Source organism: Mesoplodon mirus (assembly GCF_964341445.2).
Source record: "Mesoplodon mirus genome assembly, chromosome: 20".
Taxonomy (NCBI): domain Eukaryota; kingdom Metazoa; phylum Chordata; class Mammalia; order Artiodactyla; family Ziphiidae; genus Mesoplodon; species Mesoplodon mirus.
In genome coordinates, this window is record NC_138996.1 from 491,269 (window position 1) to 513,158 (window position 21,890).

Genomic DNA, 21,890 nt, shown 5'->3' on the forward strand with positions numbered 1-21,890 from the left:
GTAACCTCTATTCTCTTTCCTGTGTCTATGAATTTGCCTCTTCTAGGTACCTCGTGTAAGTGGAATCTACAATATTTATCCTTCTATGTCTGGCTTATTTCACTAAGCCTAGTGTTTTCAAGGTTCATCCATGTTATAGCATGTAACACAGTGCCATTCCTTTTTTGCCTTAATAAATCCCACTGTGTGTATATACCGTATTTTGTTATTCATCAGTTGATTGACACTTGGGTTGTTTCCACCTTGTAGCTATTGTGGATCATGCTGCTGTGATCATTGGTGTTCAAATATTTGTTCCAATCCCTGCTTTCAGTCCTTTCAGCTGTGCTGTGTAGGTAGTAGCAGAGTTGTTGGATCGTATGGTACCTCTCCATTTAACATTTGAGAAACTGCCAAAGGGTTGTCTACAGTGTCGTCTTGTTTTTAAACAATTATCAGAAATTTTAAACATATACAAAAGTATACAAAATACTGTAACTTTTCCCTGTATACCCATGAACTCATCCAGCTTTAATATTTACCAACTGATGGCTGTCATGTTTTATCTATACCCCCACCTGTTTCACCCCATTCCATGTTATCTTGAAGCAGCTCCGAGACAACATGTAATTATACCTATACATTAAAAAAATTATTTATTTATTTATTTACTTATTTATTTATCTTTGGGCTGTGTTGGGTCTTGGTTTCTGTGCGAGGGCTTTCTGTAGTTGTGGCAAGCGGGGACCCCTCTTCATCACGGTGCGTGGGCCTCTCACTATCGCGGCCTATCTTGCTGTGGAGCACAGGCTCCGGATGCGCAGGCTCAGTAGTTGTAGCTCACGGACCTAGTTGCTCCGCGGCATGTGGGATCTTCCCAGACCAGGGGTCGAACCCGTGTCCTCTGCATTGGCAGGCAGATTCTCAACCACTGTGCCACCAGGGAAGCCCCACCTATACATATTTGGTATGTATATTTAAAATATAGGACTTTTATTCCTTAATATCATTTTTTAATAGTAAATACCCAGTGAGTGCTCAAATTTGCAGTTGTCTCCTAAATGTCATAAAAAAATTGTTTTTAAGAATTTTGAATTAGATCCAAATAAGGTGCACACTTTGCCGTTGATTGTTAGGTCTCTGAAGTCTTATTTAATCTATAGGTTCTCCCTCCATGTCTTTCTCACTTTTTTTTCCTCCTTGAATTTTATTTTTAAAGAAAGCAGGTAATTTGTCCCATGTAGATTTTGATGGTTACATTCCATGTGTTGCTAACATATTCTTCAATCCTTTTATTTCCTGTAAATTGGTAGTTGATCAGAATGAAGCTTGCATGTTTTGTTTTGGCAAGACAGTTTCATAGGTGATGATGTGTTCTTCCATGGAGACTTATAGTTTTCTATTTCTGTGATATTAGCAGTCACTGATGATTCATACCTACATCCATTAATTCAGTTGAGGCTTCCAAAAATGGTGGGGGCTTCCCTGGTGGGACAGTGGCTGAGAGTCCTCTTGCCAATGCAAGGGACACAGGTTTGTGCCCCAGTCCGGGAAGATCCCACATGCCACAGAGTGCCTGGGCCCGTGAGCCTTGGCTGCTGAGCCTGCGTGTCCGGAGCCTGTGCTCCGCAATGGGAGAGGCCACAACAGTGAGAGGCCCACGTATCTGAAAAATAAATAAATAAATAAATAAAATGGTGAATTCTGTTTTTCTTTTTTTCACTTATTAGCTGGGTATATTTCTATAAGGAGAAGATTCCCCTCATCAACTATTTGTTTGCCCAGTTGTAGAGGCATGATTCTCTTCTTTGATTTAACAGTTTTCAAAATAATGAGTTGATGGACAAATATCCTCCAGTGGTGACCAATTTTTTAAATTTATTTATTCATGGCACTGTGGACTCCGCTACAGTTACTATTCTAACTGAGGCCCTATGTTTGACCAGTTGGAGCTTTCAGTGACTCCTGAGTCCTTTTGACATGACATCAGTTATTTCTAGACTTTTTCAGTAGTCAGAGCTAGGCAATATGTATGTTTGTTGCTAATATTTCTAAAATATGTCATAGGTTCATACTGCTACTTTCCATTTAAATTCAGAACTAGAGAATATTCACTTATCCTTTTCTGTCTTCTATTGATAGTCTACTTTCTCCCACCCCAAGAATACCAGTTCTCAACAGTGCCTGAAATTTGCTCTATTTCCTAATTCGAATCCAAGTTCTTCTGATTCTATTCTACTATTCTACTTAGATCACAGCCTCTGTATGGCCCCTGAAATGTAAGATAGAACATAAATGTAGGTAGAACTGTGTATATCATTTTGAGTTACATGTGCATTCATTCACATAGATTTGCTTTTCGTTTTTCATGCCTAGTAACTGTCCATTCTGCAGTTTTAATGAAAATCAAGTGATACTGGTTAAAGCAGCTTTGGAGAAAATGGCTCTTATCAGAATGACTGACATACTAAGTTTAATGTCCTCTGTTGGTTTATATTCCGCCTTCTCTAATTAATTTTTTATTCTTTCCCTACAAAGGAAATAATACATATTTTCATGGTTTTGCCTTATAGGACTTAGCAGAAACTATTCCTTAGTTAAACATTTGTACAATTGGGCATCCGGTGCCAGATGATGACACTATTATTAAATTTCAATGTGCTGTTAGTGGATTTCTGAAAGAAAATAAAGATAATGGCGAGTTCTTTTTGTTTTGTTTTTTTTCCCTTTACCTGAACTTTGGTATGCATTTTGAGTGGGGTTGGGATTTTTAACATTTTTAATAGTTGTGACATTAGGCCTGTTGTGTTTGGTCACATGAAGGTGGAAATGTCAGATGGTGCTAATACAGTATGGTGTTTTTCCTGTTTATAGTCACAAACAATTTAGTTGAGTTTGGAAAGTGATTTTTGTGAGAAATATGAACTGAACTAGCTTACTTATCTCTTTTTTAAACATTTGAATGGAAAAGACATAAAAAAATAAAAATGTTCTTTTGTCCTATTTATTGGTTGAGAGGTGGAAGAAAAGGTTAAGACTCTCAGGCTCTTAGCGTATATAAAAGAGAAAACATAAAGCAAAAGTTCGGAGTGGGACAGATCCCTAGAAGCCAAACAAAGCAGAGTGGACCAGAAGAGTGGCTTCCTCATCATATGTGTTTAAGATATTTTTGCTGCTTTTATACTTTGGGTGCAAGTGAGGAAGAACACTACGACCTCTTATTCTTATCTTGACAGACAGGAAGAACTTAAAAGGCTGGTGTTTTCTTCTTTCTGCTTTAAGATGTACTCTCTTGATACTAGGTCTTAATAGCGTCCTTGCCTTTTTCTACCATCTAACTGTCAGAAGGAACATGGTATTTGCCGTGTTTTAAGACTGAGGTATCTTTTGTCTTTGGATCACCACTGACCCACAAGAGAAAGTTTTCGTTTTTTCCTTTCTAAATTTAGCCTGAGGAGTGTTCACTTTATTAAATAAACCTAACAGACAGTACATATTCCATATATATAAAAAATGATAAAGACATATACATAAAACAGGGAGTAGCGAGAAGGAATAGAGATGGAGGTGGGAAGATAGTGGATAGGAGGTGAGAAAGAGAGGGAGAGACTGGAATTTCAAGATAAATTTTCATTCTATAAGCTGGTTGCTTAATGCAGGTCCTAGCTCTTAAATATCTTAAGCCGTATTCACAGATCTTCCCTGTACTTTAGCTTTTAAACTTGAGAGACTTGGCCTTGCCTGTGATATCCAGGGTGTCTAGAAAGGAGGCAAATTTTCTGATTTGTGTAAACTGTAGTCACAGAAATGTGACCTCTTAAGATGTTAGGGTGCAGCTTCCAGCCTCCTCACTTCCTCCAGGCTCCTTTGTGTGTGTTCTGTGTGATCCGCGTGGGCTAGAAGATCCTTACAAGTGCATGAGAGCACGTTTGTCAACCTTGATTGTTCACATGTTATACCAAGTGTAGTCCATTGCATATGCTGACTCCTCTGTGGGTCTTCTGCATGCAGTGGGCTAACTTCACCATGCTCTCTGCCATTGCAGTCTCAGGACCTTAGTTATGATCCATTGGTGGCTTCCTCTGCTATAAGCCCCTCCCACAGATGGCAGGCTCACTGATAATGAGGAGGAGACGATACTATCCACTCCCTAGAATTCGAAGAGACTCCGAAAATAAATTGTTTTAGTAAACACTGAGAGCCTTATAGGTTTGTTGTTCGGACACGGGGATACAGAGGTGACTAGAAGTCTTTGTTCAGTAGCAACTTAGAGTTATGTAGGAAGATAAACATGTAGTGACTCTAAGTGGGTTAATTATCATAAAAGAATCAAGTGCAGCAGGAATATAGAGGAGAAACTGAGGAAGGCTTGACTGAGGAGACAGCATTTGAGCTGAACTTGTGGAAGAGGATTTTGCTGGAATGAGGAAAGGACAGCTCAGCTATTGAGAACAGGTACCAAAGGCACTGGGATTGAACATGTGCTCTGGAGGGGCAGCCTCTTGTGTGACTAGAGGGTAGTGTGAAAGGACAAGGAATTCATACATTCCTTTACACCAAATATTTATAAAACACCTTCTAAGTTGAAGGCACTGTTCGAGGCAGTAGGAACAGAACCAAGTTCTTGCCCTTCTGTACTTTACATTCTAGTGCGGGAGAGAGATGAGTAAATAAGTAAATATGTGGAATGTCAAGTGGTGGTAAATGCTTTGGAGAATAGAAAAACAAGATGAAGAGGTGAGGGAATGTGGTAGGTGATCAGGGAAGTCTCCTCTATTATGATGTCGATTGAGCAGAGCTTTGAAGTGAGAAAAGAGCCATTGGATATCAGGGAGAGTGGAGATGGTTTGGGAGGGTATATTCTGAAGCAGAAGGAATAGTAGGTGCAAAGTCCCTGAGGCACGACGGTGCTTGGCATGTTTGAGGAATAGTACGGAGGCCAGTGTGGCTGGATAGGGGAGAGTGAGTGAGGGCAGAGCAGTAGAGAATGGGATCAGGGAGGCTGGCAGGGGAAAGGAAGGAGGTGGATGATGTAGGTCCTTGTAATTTAGTTTGAACTTATCATTCAGTTGGAGAGACAGACTGGTATTTGTTTATAAAGAGTTCTCAATGTTGTGCTAAAAACTTGGGCTTTATTCTGTGCTAAGTTAAGATATGTAAGGAACAGAGCAATCCAGCCAAGTTTCTATTTTAGAAAGGTAACATCTTCCATGTGGAAGATCAGTTGAAATAGAAGTGATTGTTAGAATTGTAGGGCGGTAGTAATCCAGGCAGGAGATGACGAATGCCATGCACCACGTAGTCACAGACATACCTTTTGCAGAGATCAGCTACATGTTGTTGTTTTTTATTTACTTCCTCATATAATCTTATTAAGTGCTGGTCCACGAAATACTGTGGCATAGTTGGAAAAATGTGAGACTCGATTTTAGTCTCTTTTCTGTTTGCCTGCTGTGCAGCTTAGGCTTACGTCTGAAGCCTTACTTTTTCATTGTGAAATAAGCACGGTGCTACTCACCTGAGACCTGCTCAGGCACGTAGACCCATGGCATGTGAGGAGCAGTGAATGAGAGAAGGAATGGAGGTGCTTTGGGACCCCAAGAGCCCTTCAGAAACTGTTTGTCCTTTTTAATATTGAGCATGAAAAGTGAAGGCATTCCATTTCTTTCACTCAAAAACAAATTCTATTCTTCTGATAGCCTGTTTTTTTTTCCACTCCCTTTTACTATAGTCAAATCAGTTCCTGATGGACATTCTCCATTCCATACAATTGCATCTGATTGGAGGCTAGGCAAAAATTCCAAGACACAATGAATTTTGACTTTATAGTACTTAATTCTTTATAGTATGTTCCTGCAAAAACACTCTTTTCTTCAGAGTTTTTCCTTTTCAGGATAGTGGTCGTTGTGGTAACTAATAAAGGCTACTCTTCAGAAAATTGTATAACTTGTTTTTAGTGTTTCTACTTTGCTTACTTAATTCCATATTCCCTTTTTGTATACAGACTTATTGGTGTCCACTGTACCCCTGATTTAAACAGGACTGGCTACGTCATCTGCAGGTGAGTGGCCAACCCCAAGAGGCAGACCATGTTTAAATTGTTCTGTTTACAGTAGTAATGTAAGTTAATGTAAGCTGAATGCAAAAAATGCAGTCAGAGAAATGTATGAAGTGGAAGGCAATTTTGCCCCCTACTCAGAGGTTATGACCAGTAATAATTTAGCACATATATTTTGAGACATAAATAATCCAGATATAAGCATATACAATGGTCCCTTGGTATCTGCAGAGGATTGTTTTTAGAACTCCCCATGGATACCAAAATCCTCGGATGCTCAAGTCCCGTAATGTAAAATGGTGTAGTATTGTCGGCCTTCCATATCTGTAGGATATGAAACCGTTGGATATACAGAACTGACTGTACATGTGATTTAATGGTATAGTATTTAGACATTCTGGTTTATAATTTAATATATGGTGGACATCTTCCTATGAAAATATTTGGAGACCTCAATCTTATGTATGTATGTATTTATTTATTTAATTTTTTTTTCCTCCAAATTTGCTTTAGGTAGTTGGATATAAATTAATGAAGAAAAACTTAAGCAAGATACATGTAAGAATTTAATAGAACCTGATACTCTGATTCTTTCAGTTTTTCTCAAACTCATCATGGGGCTTGTAAGAAAATTAACCAACATGGACACTACTACAGTTGAATGTCAGATCCTTAAGTGCTCATGACATACCAAATTCTTCAATAATGCACTTATGAAGAACCCTTCAAGAGACTTGTGTTTTGTATGTAGAAAAGTGTTGATTTCTTTGAGGAGTGAAGCATTCAGCTTTAGTGGATAAATCCTTGTTAGGCTGAGGCAATCATTATCATACCCCTCTTTGCCATAAATTGTCTTATGAATGGTCATATCAGTCTGTTTTGGCAAATGAGTAATGAGGGGAAGGCTGTTATTGTGCTTATGAGAATGATATTTTTCTCTGAAAAAAGATAAATATGCATTAGGAAAATGACCATTTGGACTCTTTTTTTGCTTCCTCCTTGTTTTGTTAGAATATGATCCTTGGTTTTACAGCAGCCATCTTGTGACCCTGAGATGATCGTATGCCAATAAGGACAAATGGTAGATTAGAAAGAACCAGCAAAGACAGAAAAGAGCACCATCAATAGTAACAACAATCACAGCAAAAGAATAATGGGACCTTAACTTGTGGAGTTCCTATAAAGTAAAAAATAAATGCTCTATGTTTATTCTTAAAAACAAGAACTATGCAAGCAAGCTTAAAACTACTTTTTTTGTGTGCCAGTGTTATAAAATGTAGCTATTAAGTAAAACCTTGACCGAGATGCCAGCAACTTCAGGAAAGAATTTGGATGGGGGAAGCAGAATGTTATCTCACTTAGGAAAAACAACCACTGTCTTTATGCTAATCCTTGACACAGAATTAAAACCTATATAGGTGCTGTAACACTTTACATAAATCCTATATACTGGAGCAATAACAAGATCTAAATACAATTATATTTTTAAACCTTGGGTGAAGGCTTTCCATAAAAATAGCATCCTACTTTTCCCCCTAAATTTCTAAACTATCACGTACTTTTCCCCAACATCTGCAGCCGTTCAGGAATTTTTAGGAAACTTTCATGCATGATCTTAATTCCTAACCCCCGGCTCTTTGGGCTCAAAGACAAAAGATCAAAACCACCAAAAATGATGGTTCTCTTGAAGTCAGGTGAGAGACACTGACTCAGTTAGACTCGTAGGACAAAAGCAGTGCTGCATCAACTGTCTCCATGCAGGAGGGGCACGTAAGGGATCTCATCAGCCAGTCATCTGTACAGCCCAGGTGATCTGCATACACAGCAGAAATCAAACTGGGTTCTCGTAAGCGAAGTCCATCATACAGATCACACACTCCCGCATCTTGTTTTTAATATTGGTTTTATTTTATTGATTGATTTTTTCTTGTTTGTTTGTGCCGGGTCTTAGTTGCAGCCACTGGGCTCCTTAGTTGTGGCATGCAAACTCATAGTTGCGTCATGCGTGTGGGATCTAGTTCCATGAACAGGGAGTGAACCCAGGCCCCCTGCATTGGGAGTGTGGAGTCTTTAGCCAGTGCACCACCAGGGAAGTCCCCCGGATCCTTTCTTCTGATCCATTTCTTCCAGGGTCATAAACACCTTTAGGCTGATGCAGTGTGAGGCCTATTCTTTGAGCTATCCTATTTGGTTCCTCTCAGCTGAGTTGCTAGGCGAGCCTGGCTAGGTGTTGAATGATAGACCAAAACTGGAACTTGATCCAGATATGGCAGCAGCAGCTCCTGACCCAGCTCTGTCCCCTTGCCAAAGCTAGCCCAGTCGGACTGAGACTTGTGAGGCAGCGAGATGTCATCTGAAGTGGGGGACTTATGGCACTTCCTCATCTTCCAGGGCTTGAGTGTGTGTTCCGTGTGCTGTTTTGACAGTCTTCCAACCTCATTCTTTTTTTTTAAATTAACTAATTAATTAATTATTTAAAATTTATATTTGCATTTTAAACATTTATTTATTTTTTATGCAGCAGGTTCTTACCAGTTATCTATTTTTTACATATTAGTGTATATATGTCAATCCCAATCTTCCAATTCATCTCACCACCACCGAACCCCGCCCTGCCCCACTTTCCCCCTTTGGTGTCCATACGTTTGTTCTCTACATCTGTGTCTCTATTTCTGCCTTGCAAACCGGTTCTTCTGTACCATTTTTCTAGATTCCACATATATGCATTAATATACAATATTTGTTTTTCTCTTTCTGACTTACTTCACTCTGTATGACAGTCTCTAGGTCCGTCCACGTCTCTACAAATGACCCAATTTCGTTCTTTTTTATCTCTGAGTAATATTCCATTGTATATACGTACCACTTCTTCTTTATCCTACTATCTGTCGATGGGCATTTAGGTTGCTTCCATGGCCTACCTATTGTGAATAGTGCTGCCTTGAACATTGGGGTACATATGTCTTTTTGAATTATGGTTTTCTCTGGGTATATGCCCAGTAGTCGGATTGCTGGATCATGTGGTAATTCTATTTTTAGTTTTAAAGGAACCTCCATACTGTTCTCCGTAGTGGCTGTATCAGTTTACATTCCTACCAGCAGTGCAAGAGGGTTCCCTTTCCTCACACCCTCTCCAGCATTTGTTCTTTGTAGATTTTCTGATGATGCCCATTCTAACCGGTGTGAGGTGATACCTCATTGTAGTTTTGATTTGCATTTCCTTAATAATTAGTGCTGTTGAGCAACTTTTCATGTGCCTCTTGGCCATCTTGGAGGCCGTCTCTATGTCTTCTTTGGAGAAATGTCTATTTAGGTCTTCTGCCCATTTTTTGATTGGGTTGTTTGATTTTTTAATAGTGAGCTGCATGTCCTATTTATATATTTTGGAGATTAATCCTTTGTTGATTCGCTTGCAAATATCTTCTCCCATTCTGAGGGTTGTCTTTTCATCTTCTTTACACTTTCCTTTGTTGTGTAAAAGCTTTTAAGTTTCATTAGGTCCCATTTGTTTACTTATTTATTTTTAATGCTGCATTGTTCCTTTGCTCACTGTTGAACATATAAAAGTCAGAAGTTTTTGATATTATAAAACATGAAAGTAATGAACATTCCTGTGTGAGCACTATTCAATATATATGCTTTGTCTCAGTTTACTTCATTCAGAATGGAACTTCTGCATGATAGAGTTTATGTCCTTATGCTTTTGGTGGATGTTGCTACACTGTACCCGTTTATGGTTGTTCATGCAGGAAATACTTATTGAGCATGTGTTATGTTTAAGCACTGTGCTGGGTGCTAGCAAAAAGACTTGTGAAATTTTGTGAGTGAAGAGACTTGACCTGCGCTTTGTGAATTCTAACAGTCCAGAGAGGGAATAGATATTCAAGAATCATACTCTGCATGTAAAATACAACTCTGACAAGTGCCAAGGAGAAGAACATGGTACCATGAGATCATATTTTAGGGAGGACTTGATCTCATCATGGAGATTAGAGAAGGTTTATTTACAGATGTTTCAGCTGATATCTGAAGGATGAGTAGGAATTAACCAGATAGGGACGTTGTGGAGAGATTTCTGAGCATAAGGAATAGCAAAAGACCCTATAAGAGGAAAGCATATGCTGTGTTGGAGGAACTGGCCTGGAAGGTGGGGCTGTTGGGGGAGCATGTGATTATAATGGAGCTACAAGTGTGCGGTAGGAGCTCAATTGTTCAGGCTTATGTTTAAGGTTTCAGACTTTAAGAGTAATAGAAAACAACTGAACTTTGTTTGTTGAAGGTGAGTGTGTGGAACATACCCAACTGCCCTTTCAACCTATCATTTTGCTACCGAGAGGAGAATGCACTGCAGGGAGAAAGAGTGGAAGAGAGGAAACAAGTTAGGAGACTGTTGTAGAAATTGGGGTAATGGTGGCGTGGACCAGGGTGTGGTGGTCATTTTGGTGGAAAGCTGTGCACAGATTCTAGAGGTATGTAGGCAGCTTCATTGTTAGCACTGGTGGTGGGTTGAGGATGAGGCCGAGGGAGAAATAGCCATCAGTGATGGTGAGTCCTAAGTTTCTGGCTCCGATGGTTGGTTAGATAGGGTTTTGTAGATATCATGTTCATATTTATCCTGATTTTCCTTTTGTTATTTGTTGGTTCTTGATGAGTACTCTGTCATATTAAGTCTCCTGTTTTTAGCATACAGAGCATTTTCACCCAAACTGACTGTTGCATGTTATCAGAGAACTTTTTAACATCTGCCAGTTTGGTCCTGTATTTTATTCTCTTTCATTTATTAATTAAATTGTTGTCTTATTGTAAATAATTATATTAATAGCTCTTCTAAAGTTGCGTTATCCTTGCGTCCTTGGAGTAACGCCTTTTTGTAGTCATGGTGTATATCATTCTTTAATAATTATTGATTAGATGTGCTGATATTTTCTTAGGATTTTTATATATATATTTGTAAAGCAAAATAGGACCTTTTTTGCAAAAACTTGATTTTCTTTTCTTTTTATTTACAAATGACTCGAATTTTGTTGTTTTGTAGATATTTGATTGATAGAGAAGGCATGAGGCCAGATGCTGCAATTGGATGTAAGTATAAGGCATTTCACTGCTTTTCCGTTTTTATAAAATTTGAAGTTAGAAGTGTACGGGAATTTCTCAAATTTTGGAAAAAGAGAAAAGTTTGTAATTCATTTCTTCTGACATAAGATAACCTTTTAGTAAAAGTTTATAAAGGGATGTATCTGGAAATAGATATAACAGCCTTAATAATTAGTCAGTGGATTTCAGCATTTTTTTCTTTTTTAAATTTATTTAATTAATTAATTTATTTTTGATATTATATCCAGTGCACAACCAAGGAAGCCCCTTTTTCTTTCTTCCTTCCTTCCTTCCTTCTTTCCTTTTTTCCTTTCTTTAAAGCTCCAAGTCATTTAAAATACATGACTTCTTAGTAAAAAAAAAATCTGCAGTTCATATAACCAAGGGGTTTATAACTTCTCCTCTAAAAGTTACATTCCTGGGACTTCACTGGTGCTCCAGTGGTTAAGACTCTGCCATTCCAATGCAGCAGGTGTGGGTTCAATCCCTAGTTGGGGAGCTGCAATCCCACATGCTGCACAGCCAAAGAAAATTTTTTAAAATGTTATATTCCTGTATTACTGAATTTAGTTGTTTAGATTTTTTTTTCTTTTGCTGTACGTGGGCCTGTCACTGTTGTGGCCTCTCCCGTTGTGGAGCACAGTCTCCGGACACACAGGCTCAGCAGCCATGGCTCACGGGTCCAGCCACGCCGCGGCATGTGGGATCCTCCCAGACCGGGGCCCGAACCCGTGTTCCCTGCATCGGCAGGCAGACTCTCAAGCACTGCGCCACCAGGGAAGCCCTAGATTTTCTTTAAATGTTTAGAAGATTTCCATTTATTTACCAGGAACAAACAAAACCTCATGTAAAAATAGTTTTCCAGAAACTATTTCCATCATTGTCTTCTTCCCTTTCTCCTGCAGACTGGTGTTTTCTCTTTACAAGGTCTCTGTCGTTCCATAAGAAAGCTGCTCTTCTTCTGGTTTCATAAGAGATGGTGAACAGTGGTAAATATCCAGGTTACCTAAATTTCTAGAGTACACTTCAGGGAGCGAATGATGCAGTGGGGTGTTGGGGCAGAGTGAGAGATACAGACTCTGGTGAGACTGAGAGTCATTCACAAACATTACTGGGCTGTGGTGAAGGGAGAACAAAAATAAATGAGGTTCCTGCTGGTGGACGGGAAGCCAAAACGAAGAAGAATGGTGCGTAGCTGGGCAGTGTAATTGGGACCATAAGTGCTGTGTCTTCTGATAGTAATTATGAACAGAAACCAACTAATAATCACTAATAACATGTAGGTGACCAACCCTTGAGAGCTGAGGCAGAGAGAAGGAAAGATGGCATTATACCTCGTCTCTGGTTCATCGAGTTTCCCAGGCTGGGTTGTGACCAATCTTGGGTGAAATCATAACTAAATCATTTTTGCTAAGGAGATCAGCTTTCATGGGGTCCTTTCTCTGCACTCTGTCCAATGATAAAGCCCACTGGTTTATGCCTCCTGGAAAACAGTTATTTCACAAGAGTATAAGTGAAGCATTGATGAAACAGCCATGAAGACCATGTTTCCTCTTGGCCTCTCACATCCTTTTCAAAGCGCTTTAAAACCTTTTTCATTCAAAAATCAATAAAAGAAAAGGATTGGGATCAAGTCCCGTACAGAGGTAGTGTAAGAAAAAAAAAAGAGAATAAGGAGCAGAATAGCATCTCTTCAGACAATAAAATCAAGTTGGAAAAAACAGGTCCGAAAAACAGATCAAAACTGTAAGCTATTATTTCATAGTTGGCTAAAAGATGTTAGAAAAAACAATGGAAAAGATGAAAGAACGTGTGTCGAGGAGGGAATGGGAAGTTACTTTTTAATGGCTATAGAGTCTCTGTTTGCAATGGTGAAAAAGTTCTGGAGATGGTAAATGCTGATAAATGCCACCTATGGGTGTTTGGTTTTACTTGATCTTCTTCCATGAAAGGGTTTGGAGAGATTCAGAAACTATGCTCCTGCCTCCATCTTTCTGAAGTCCTGCTCAATATTTTGACATAATTATTATTATTATTTTTTTTTTGCGCTACACGGGCCTCTCACTGTTGTGGCCTCTCCCGTTGCAGAGCACAGGCTCCGGACGCGCAGGCTCAGTGGCCATGGCTTACGGGCCTAGCTGCTCTATGGCATGTGGGATCCTCCTGGACCGGGAAACGCACCTGTTTCCCTTGCCTCGGCAGGTGGACTCTCAACCACTGCAGCAGCAGGGAAGCTCTTGACAGTTATTTTGAATTTGGATAGTGCTGATGGCTGCACAGCATTGTGAATGTCTTTAATGTTACTGAACTGTATACTTAAAAATGGTTGAAATACTAAATTTTGTTTTCTGTATATTTTAGAATAATAAAAAAAAACATGAACGAACAGCATAAACCAGAATGAGGTAAGATGCTAGAACTCAGGACAGAATTCAAAATAAAAGAAAAAAAGTTAGAAAAGCCGACTAAATTTAAAATAATACAAGAGTGGGGACTTCCCTGGTTGTGCAGTGGTTAAGAATCTGCCTTCCAATGCAGGAGATGCAGGTTCGATCCATGGTTGAGGAACTGAGATCCCACATGCCGCAGGGCAACTAAGCCCGACACCACAACTACTTAGCCCACGTGCTGTGGAACCCAAATGCCAAAATTAGATTGCCCACGAGTCACAGGGAAGAGCCCACGCACTGCAACGAAGAGCCCACGTGCTGCAACTAATACCCGACACTGCCAAAAAGAAATAAATAAAATAAAATAATACAGGTGAATGAACATAATGGATAGTGCCTTAAGAGAAACAAACAAGACAAGGAAAAATGTTTTTTAAATCAAATAGAACATAAAAAGAATTTTAGAGAAATGGAAGGCATAAAGGATAGGCAAAAAGGAGTCAGGACAGCTCTGAAAAGAGTAATATAAGTACGTATAAGAATCTATTATACCATGAAAGTGACATATCAAATCCGTGGGACAGATGAGTCAATAAATTGTGATACATCCATGTTGAGGTATAAATAGTTCTCTGGAAGGATCCACAACATGGCAAAAGCAGATGCCTCTGAGGAGGGAAATGTGTGGCTGAGGAACATGGGGAAAAGGGTGACTTTTCATTGAATACCCCTGTGTACCTTTTCTAATGTTCTGTCATGTGAATTTCATACCTCTGAAGGTCGTCGTGAGTTCAAACCCCAGTTCCCCCAGTTACTAGCTCTTAATCTTGGGCAAACTCTTCACACTCTCCAGGCCTCTTTATCTGTGAAATAAGGTCAGTAACTTAACCTGGTGCTGCCTGGCACAGAATCAACTGTCAATAAATGGGGATTATTAGTGTAAAAAACCGAAATGCCGATCAATGGGAGAATGGAAATTTTAAATGTGGTGTGTATGTGAAATATTATACAGTCGTAAAAATGAATGAAGTGTTGACACATGCTACGACATGGACGAACCTATAAACATTATGTTAAGTGACAGAAGCCCCACACAGTGGGCACATTTGTATTATTTCATGAAATGTCCAGAAAAGGCCAAACCATAGTGACAGAAGGGAAATGAATGGTTGCAGGGACTGAAGGAGGTGGCGATGAAGAGGGCCAGTTGATGGTTACAGGGGCTTCTTTTTGGAGTGATGAATACATGATGGGTTAGATGACGGTGATGGTTGCATAGGCTTGAGAATGTACAAAATGACACTGAATTTGCAGTCTCAGAAGGTGAATTTTATGGCATGTGAATGACACCTCAAAAAATAATTTTGAAAATGAAAATTGCCAGTTTTCCCACTTTCACTATCCACTATCCACTATTCACTGCCTCCATCTCTCCCTTCTCCCCACGTCATTCCTTTTGACGCCCACCCCTGAGACTGTCTGCCAACCTCACTCCCCCGAGCAGCCCCACGAGGCCTCCCAGGGAGCCCCTGAACCACTGGGCGCCTGCGTCCTGTGGCTGTTGGAGCCGTTGCCCAGTGCCCGTGTCCCACAGCTCTCACCCATGACAGTGGACACGTCTGTAGGATTCTTCTCGTGCGTTTCACTTGATGGTGATGTTTACAGAAGGTGGCACACCCCCTGGTCAATGGAGGAAGCCCCTCAAGTTAATACTTAGGCCTGTCCAGAAGTTTGATCTCGTCCACCAGTAACCTCAACATGCTGTGCTCTGAAAGCCAGGTTGGACGCCTGCAGGCACTTGCAAATACTAAGGACTTCAGAGGCATTTGGGCCTCAAATTGAGGCCTTGTACCTCCACATGCGATGTGACCTCAGCCCTTTGCTGCACCTCTCCTAAGTGAAGTGGCACAGGAATACTGGCCTTGCCTGTCGTTGCCAGGCTTAACTGAATAGTGCATTAGCTGCCCTGGTGCTTAGGTGTTGAGTATATTGTGATTTGCATTCCAGGCCGTATTCGTTTCCCTCCTGATGCAGCACTTCCCTTGGCCCTGCCCCTATTGTCAGCTGCCCCTAGGATAACTCTGAGCCCTAGCCACCTCTCTGGGAGATTTCCCTATACCCCCACTATAATCACACCTGCATAAGGCAACTCAAACCTTTCAGACATGTGTCCTGAACCTCTTGTTTTCTTAAATACCTCCGTGGTGGTTGTGAGACTTAAGGCCAACCTCCCCAAGAGACTTTTTCTATTTCTTCTAGTAAACCTAGACTCACCTTCCATCATCTTCAGCTCTACTCACATTTTGTTCTTTCAACCCTGACCTCTGACCCTGCTTTTCACTTCTACCCTTTCACCCTCACTCCTGCTTCCTTTCTTAAATCCATGAATCTCTTTCGACCTTCCTGGCCCTGGGCTACGTTCCTTCCTCTTTCCTCAGTTTTTACCCCTTTCCTCCCCTCTCCTTCCTTCTCCCATCCGACTTTCAGTCCTTCCTTTCTCATGCAGACATTGATTCCAACCCCGTCAAAAACAAAACAAAACCAAAAAAATTGAAGCACGCCAGAGTTATCAGCATCTCACAATTCAAAAGGTTTATTACTCATCTATTAATTCTATTACATTTACTTATTCAGTTTTATTGTTTGAAAATATATCAAAATAAATAGAGGAATTTATACCTATCTTATTTATATAAGGAAGAACAGCTGGTACCCCAGGCGGCACCAACATTCCTAGCTGCTCTTACTATAAATATCCGTAGTAGTAAGCAATTTCCATTTCTTTTTGCCTCTCAGTGAAAAACTGCAGTTTCCCCAAAGAGGTGTATTTGGCAGCATTCACACGTTCTTGTTGAGCCCGCCTCTTCATGGCCTCCCGCTCTGGTCTGTGCTCTTGTTCGATGGGCTTTGACATGACTGGCTCAGAAACGTTGGGTTCCCTCCATGGTCTTCGTTGCTTGCTGAAGTCTTGGAGTAGAAATGGGGTTTGGAGCTTGGGTGGGGAGTGGCGCTTAGTCACAGCAGGGGGAACCGGCTCCCGCTGGAGAGAAGCGCCAGATGAAGTTTTGTAGGATGCAGGCCTAGGAGCAACAGACTGAGGGACACTAGGCTGGGTATGGTCGGTCCAACCCGGATGGGTTGGGTTGGTCACAGTTGGCTGAGCTGGTTTGGCAGGACCTGGCAAAGAGGCAGGAGCTGGCTGGGATGAAGTGGCTGCAGCAGGTTGAGCTGAGTTAGTAGAGGCAGTCTGGGCACGGTCTGCCACAGTAGGCAGATGTGAGACCAGAGACTGTGGCCTCCGAGGAGCAGGTCGAGCTTGAGGCTTGTCCCAGGCAGAAAAAGGCAGAGGTATCAACTTGACCTTCCCACGAGGAGGCAAGTGATCCTGGGATGGAGATGGAAACTCTGTTTCAGCACTGCTGTCTGGTTTCTGGGTTTTGACTTGAGGTTTCTCAGGGCTCTTACCCTCACGTGGGGTACGCTGCCATGGCTGGCTAGGTGGGGGTGACTGGGGGTCTTTAGGGTTGCTTGAATTTCCCAAGACCCGACAGGAAGAGAGCCCAGTTTTCTTGTCATTCTTCTCCCCCAGTGCATGAAAAACCTTCCCAGACTCCAGCATGCACATGCCTAGGGAGGTTCGAGGCTTTTTAAAGCTCTCTTGGATAAGCTCAGTTTGGTGTTCCTTCCGCTTCATCTGGGGAATTGTTGGCTTCTCTTCTGCCTTGACTTTGTTCCCTGACTGCTTATTCTCTTCAACCTTCTTTCTTCCCCTGGCCCTTGTTGTCTTTTCCTGCCCATGGCTCTTAGTTTTGCTGATCTTTCTGGATGCAGTTTTCTGAGGTTTGCCTTTCGAATGCTTGGCCGTGTTCACAGGAGCCCTGTCACTGACTGCAGCATTGCATGGAACCACTTCTCCCCCTAACAGGCACTCTCGATTCTTTGGCTGGATTTTGGCCTTGTGAGCACCACTGGTAGGCTCAGAGGCTTTATGTTTATTCTTCCTGGGTTGATCAGAGGGAACCTTTAGGACACTTGGCTTTTCCTGTACCTGATTCATCTCAAGATGAATGGCTCTGGTGTATTTGGCTTTCATCACGTCGGGACGTTTGGATTGATCAAGACCTTTCAAAGAATTAAAGATATATTAGTAAAAATGCATAACAAGCAACAAAATTCAATCAATATGAATGTATAGGTAGGCAAATTATATATAGACAAGTATTTCAATTGAAACTGGTACAAAGCAGACAGCCAAATAATAAGTGTAAAAGAATTTCATTATTGTGCTCATTCATATTTTTACCCAGCAAGTCACAGGTATTAAGCCTGGTAGAAATATATATTTCAAAGAATAGAAATATATCATAAGCAGAAAGGAAGCTTAAAAAGTATCAAGAAGGTTTTTGTATTTTTCCTAGAACTTAGATTATAATCATCTTCAACATCCAAGAAGATGACATCCCAAAACCTAGAAAAACCATCATCACTTGAATCCAATTAAAAAAGATTTTCAAATGTAAGAAAATCCAAAGGACTCCACAATATTGTTTTAGATAAATGCAGATTTTTTTCCCATGCCGCGTGGCCCTGGCAGTGAAATCGCTCAGTCCTAACCACTGGACCGGCAGGGAATTCCCTCAGTGTGGAACTAGAGATGTGGGGCTTGACTTTTTCTTTTCCTTCTTAGGTAGCTAAGATCTAAAAACGAACGGTGGCTGTTGATCAGTGTGCTCTCTGTGTTAGGAGGGAAAGAACTGTAAAGATGAAAAGCAACCTTGCCGTAGAACCTACATATCACACAAAGGAAATAGTCCTTCTGATTCAACTTAGAAGATATCATTTAAAATTTGTAATTGGTAATATGTCTGCATAGTTTAAAAATTAGGAAGAATAAAACATTGAAAAGCAGACCCCTACATAACCACTTTGGTTTCTTGTATATAGAAAGCATCATTACTAAAACATATTTCTAAAATGTTGATATTCAAAAGTATCAAGTGCCAACTGTATTCAGAGAGGCAATAAAAGCAAAAAACACTGAGTATGACTTTTCTGATAGTCTGCCTTTCCTGGTGCTACCCTGTTCTGGGCTTACCCTCCTCCTTAGTCTGTTAAAATAAGGATTTGCTACAATCCACTTTGTTTGGCACTGCTCTGAGCAGAATTCACTCTATGCTGTTTCTGCTTTAATTTAAAATCTTTGGTTCCCATCAACATTCCATTGCAAACTACGTTTTACTTGAGAGCTCCTCTATGCTTTCCCTCTTCATTCTTATATTTTTTCCTATCACTTGGTTCCTGTCAGTCTTGGCTGATGAAAACAATCCTAAACATCCTTACGTTAGACTCTGGGCCTTCCTAGAGCCCAGTACTCTCCATCCTCTCTCCCTATTTTCTCCTTTCAACTAGTCGAAATATTAGTGGAGGGAGATGGAACATCTTGCTATATATTGCTAGTTTTCTATGTCACCTGTCCTTTCTATGTTTCTGTTGAAACACTCTTGAGAAGTCTCTGATATCATTTTCTACATGGGTACCCTTTAAGGCTCAGTATTAGAAAAGAAAGGGATCAGAGTGATCAACCAATGTAGTATCCTAACATAACAGAGAAGGAAAAAATCAGGCATTGTGAGACCGTCAATGATTTCTCCAAAGTCACACAGATAGTAAATGCCACAGTCAAAAGTGAAATTAGGTCTCCAGACGTGTAGTTCAATACTTTCCCTCATTATTCCGTGCTAGTTTGAATCTACTACTAAATTTAGGGGCAAAATTAATCTGACAAAAAACTTTAAGAAGTTTATTTTCTTACCTGACATGGTCAGAGAAGAAGAGGAAACATCACCTGCAGATAGAAGGGATGAGGAGACAACACCAGAAGATGTCTGAGTGGCTGCAGCTGAAGAGTACAAATATCACTGGATACTGGTCACTGGTCACTGGTCACTGGTCCATTGTGATGATCCGACTTTATTTATGACAACTCCACGGAAACCCCAAGACTCTACCAAGTGGTAGTAGGTTTGGTAGGAGAATGATGTGAGAAAGCAGGCAGTTGAAAGATATGAGATAGCCAATGGGGAGGTCCGATCCCCAAGAGGAAGGTGGGGATGGGTGGAGAGGGTGTAGGAGAGCTAAAACACCACCTAAATTTCTTAGCTCTGGGGAGGAAATCCTAGAAGACAGATTTACCTCCCCCAGGCTCTTACATTAGGGAAAACATGGCAACGTTTCTTACAGACGTTCATTAATATAATTAACAAACAGTTACTTATATTCCACAGAGTATTATATTTTATGTATCATATACTTAGAGCTATATATATGTTATTTAATTAATATCCTTAGGAAGGAAAGAGCCATCTAGTTTAAACTATTACAGTTGTTCTGAAATCATATCTGTCTAATTCGTGAACTTATAGCAGCTTTTAAGGAGCAAAAGTAGGGATTCAGAAGCTCTTTTTGTAACTTGGTTAAAGAGTTACGTGAAGTTTCCTGAGTGTACCTTGTGGGGAATGTTGTGGTCCAAGGCTCTTCTCTTTTAGATTCTTCTCCTTGACTCCTGCCTTCCTTGGGCTGAGCTAGGCTTGGCCAGGTTGGACTTACATTTCTCTTCTGCTTTCTTTCTTTTTTTTTTTTCCCATTTTGGGCATTGTTTCTATGACAAGCCTTGATCTTGCATTCTTACCCTCATGGATGTTACTTGCTGTCAACTTCCAGCAGCAGGAGCCTTCTTTTCAGTGCCTGATGCTTCACAGGATAGACTCTGCCCATGGGAAGCAAATAGCAGAGAGCTAGGAGACAGAGCTGGTTGCAGACCTTTCCTCTTCCAGCCTTTGGTTGCAATTCTTTTGCCCTTAATTTGCTACCTATGTTTCCTTGGGCCACACTGGTATCCTGCCATCCAGCTCTTTTATATGTGAGAGACATTCTCAATACTGTGGCTTTTTCTTTGCACAGAAGTATATAGAGTGTGGCAGTTACTGTAATCTCCTCCCCCTTTCAAACAGCCACTCTAGACTCTTGGACCTCTAGGATTCTCTGTCTTGTATGCTTGGGGGCAAGGCCAAGCTAAATGAAGAGGAGAATAATTAGAGAAGGAAGAGGACATTGCTGGAGAACTGGGAGCAGATAAGGTGAAAGGGCCCAGGAGAAAAGAGATTCATGTAGATTTGTTGGTTTCTGTGGGAAACAAGTAGACACACTTTGGCCTCATTTTGTATGACCAGAACAGGCAGTCATAGATATAAGTAGCTCGATAGTGCAGCGACTGCCATGAATTCTGAACACTAAAGAGAACAGTCTTACATGTATTTCTCATTTTGTTTTATGTCATATTACCTTCTTAATAGAATTCACTGGTATGTTTGTAGAATACAGATTTTTTTAAATGGTTATTTAAATGGTTTAAATGGTTATTTAAAATTTTTTAAATTTTTTCAAATGGTTATTTCCTTGCCATATTTTTAAGCACTCCAACATTGTAAGACATATTGCATGTTTTTCTCGTGATGATTTTTTCTCTTGAAGCATCATGAACGAACTTGACCTGTTGTATTTTGTGGAGAAAGTGTAAAAAGGGTCTGTGAAAAAGACACTGGTGAGTCGCATTATGCACCCAAGCGTAAGGAGCAGATATCTGCCATCAGCCCAGTTTGGCCTGGATTGCCTCTGTTTTAGTTCCCGTGGTTAGTGCTGTTCTCCCTAACTGCTCTTGTGACGGTGATAATGTGAGTAAGGGCTGATTGCTGTTGATTTATATGTGAGGTTAGCTGGTTTGAGGGAGGAAATCTATGGACCTAGTCATTTTCCTTGGTGGTAAGCTTTCAGGGAGGGGTGCAAAGATTGATCTTTCTGGGGACTTTTCTAGTACCAGGAAGATATCCCGTAGAGGGGACCTCGAAAGACACACGTGTAATTTTTAGGCCTGTTTTTCCTGTTAGGAGATATGAGTTGTTTCACTGATGGGGATGATGCTTATCAGAGAAGAAATGGTGAAAGGTGTTGTAGTATAGAGATGTGGCTGAAGCTTTTAAGTTTTTCTCAGGGCTTTTCCCCTAAGCTTCCTACTTCAGATGGCCTACTTACATGATACTAGTATGTGATGTGAGGCTAACAACTTACTAAATACCTGCAAGCCAGATCAGTCTCTTTTCTCTATATGGAATCCAAGGAAAGTAAGGGACCCATAGCTACTGCAGGTTAGGGTGGGTGGTGTGAGATTGGGGGAAGTGTGGTAAGATATTTTGGTATCAGTACAATATTTACATATTAAAATATTCAGTTCCAACATTCAGTTCTATTGAGGCAAACCCTTAGTTAGGCTTTTCCTGGTTCCTAGCCTATGTAACTTATTTTCTCTCCCTAGT

At 40.6% G+C, this 21,890-nt stretch overlaps 2 pseudogenes across 2 annotated transcripts in view; one reads left to right on the plus strand and one right to left on the minus strand.

Moving 5' to 3' along the window:
- The window catches only part of LOC309795881 (RNA/RNP complex-1-interacting phosphatase-like), a 74,034-nt pseudogene that overhangs the window by 3,732 nt on the left and 48,412 nt on the right, over positions 1–21,890 (plus strand). The gene's annotated exons all lie outside the window — the stretch shown is intronic.
- On the minus strand, positions 7,747–8,421 carry LOC309795803 (RING finger protein 11-like; annotated as a pseudogene). Its single transcript has 2 exons — positions 8,142–8,421; positions 7,747–7,922 (listed from the first exon to the last, which is right to left on the minus strand). The product of its transcript is annotated as an RING finger protein 11-like (transcript).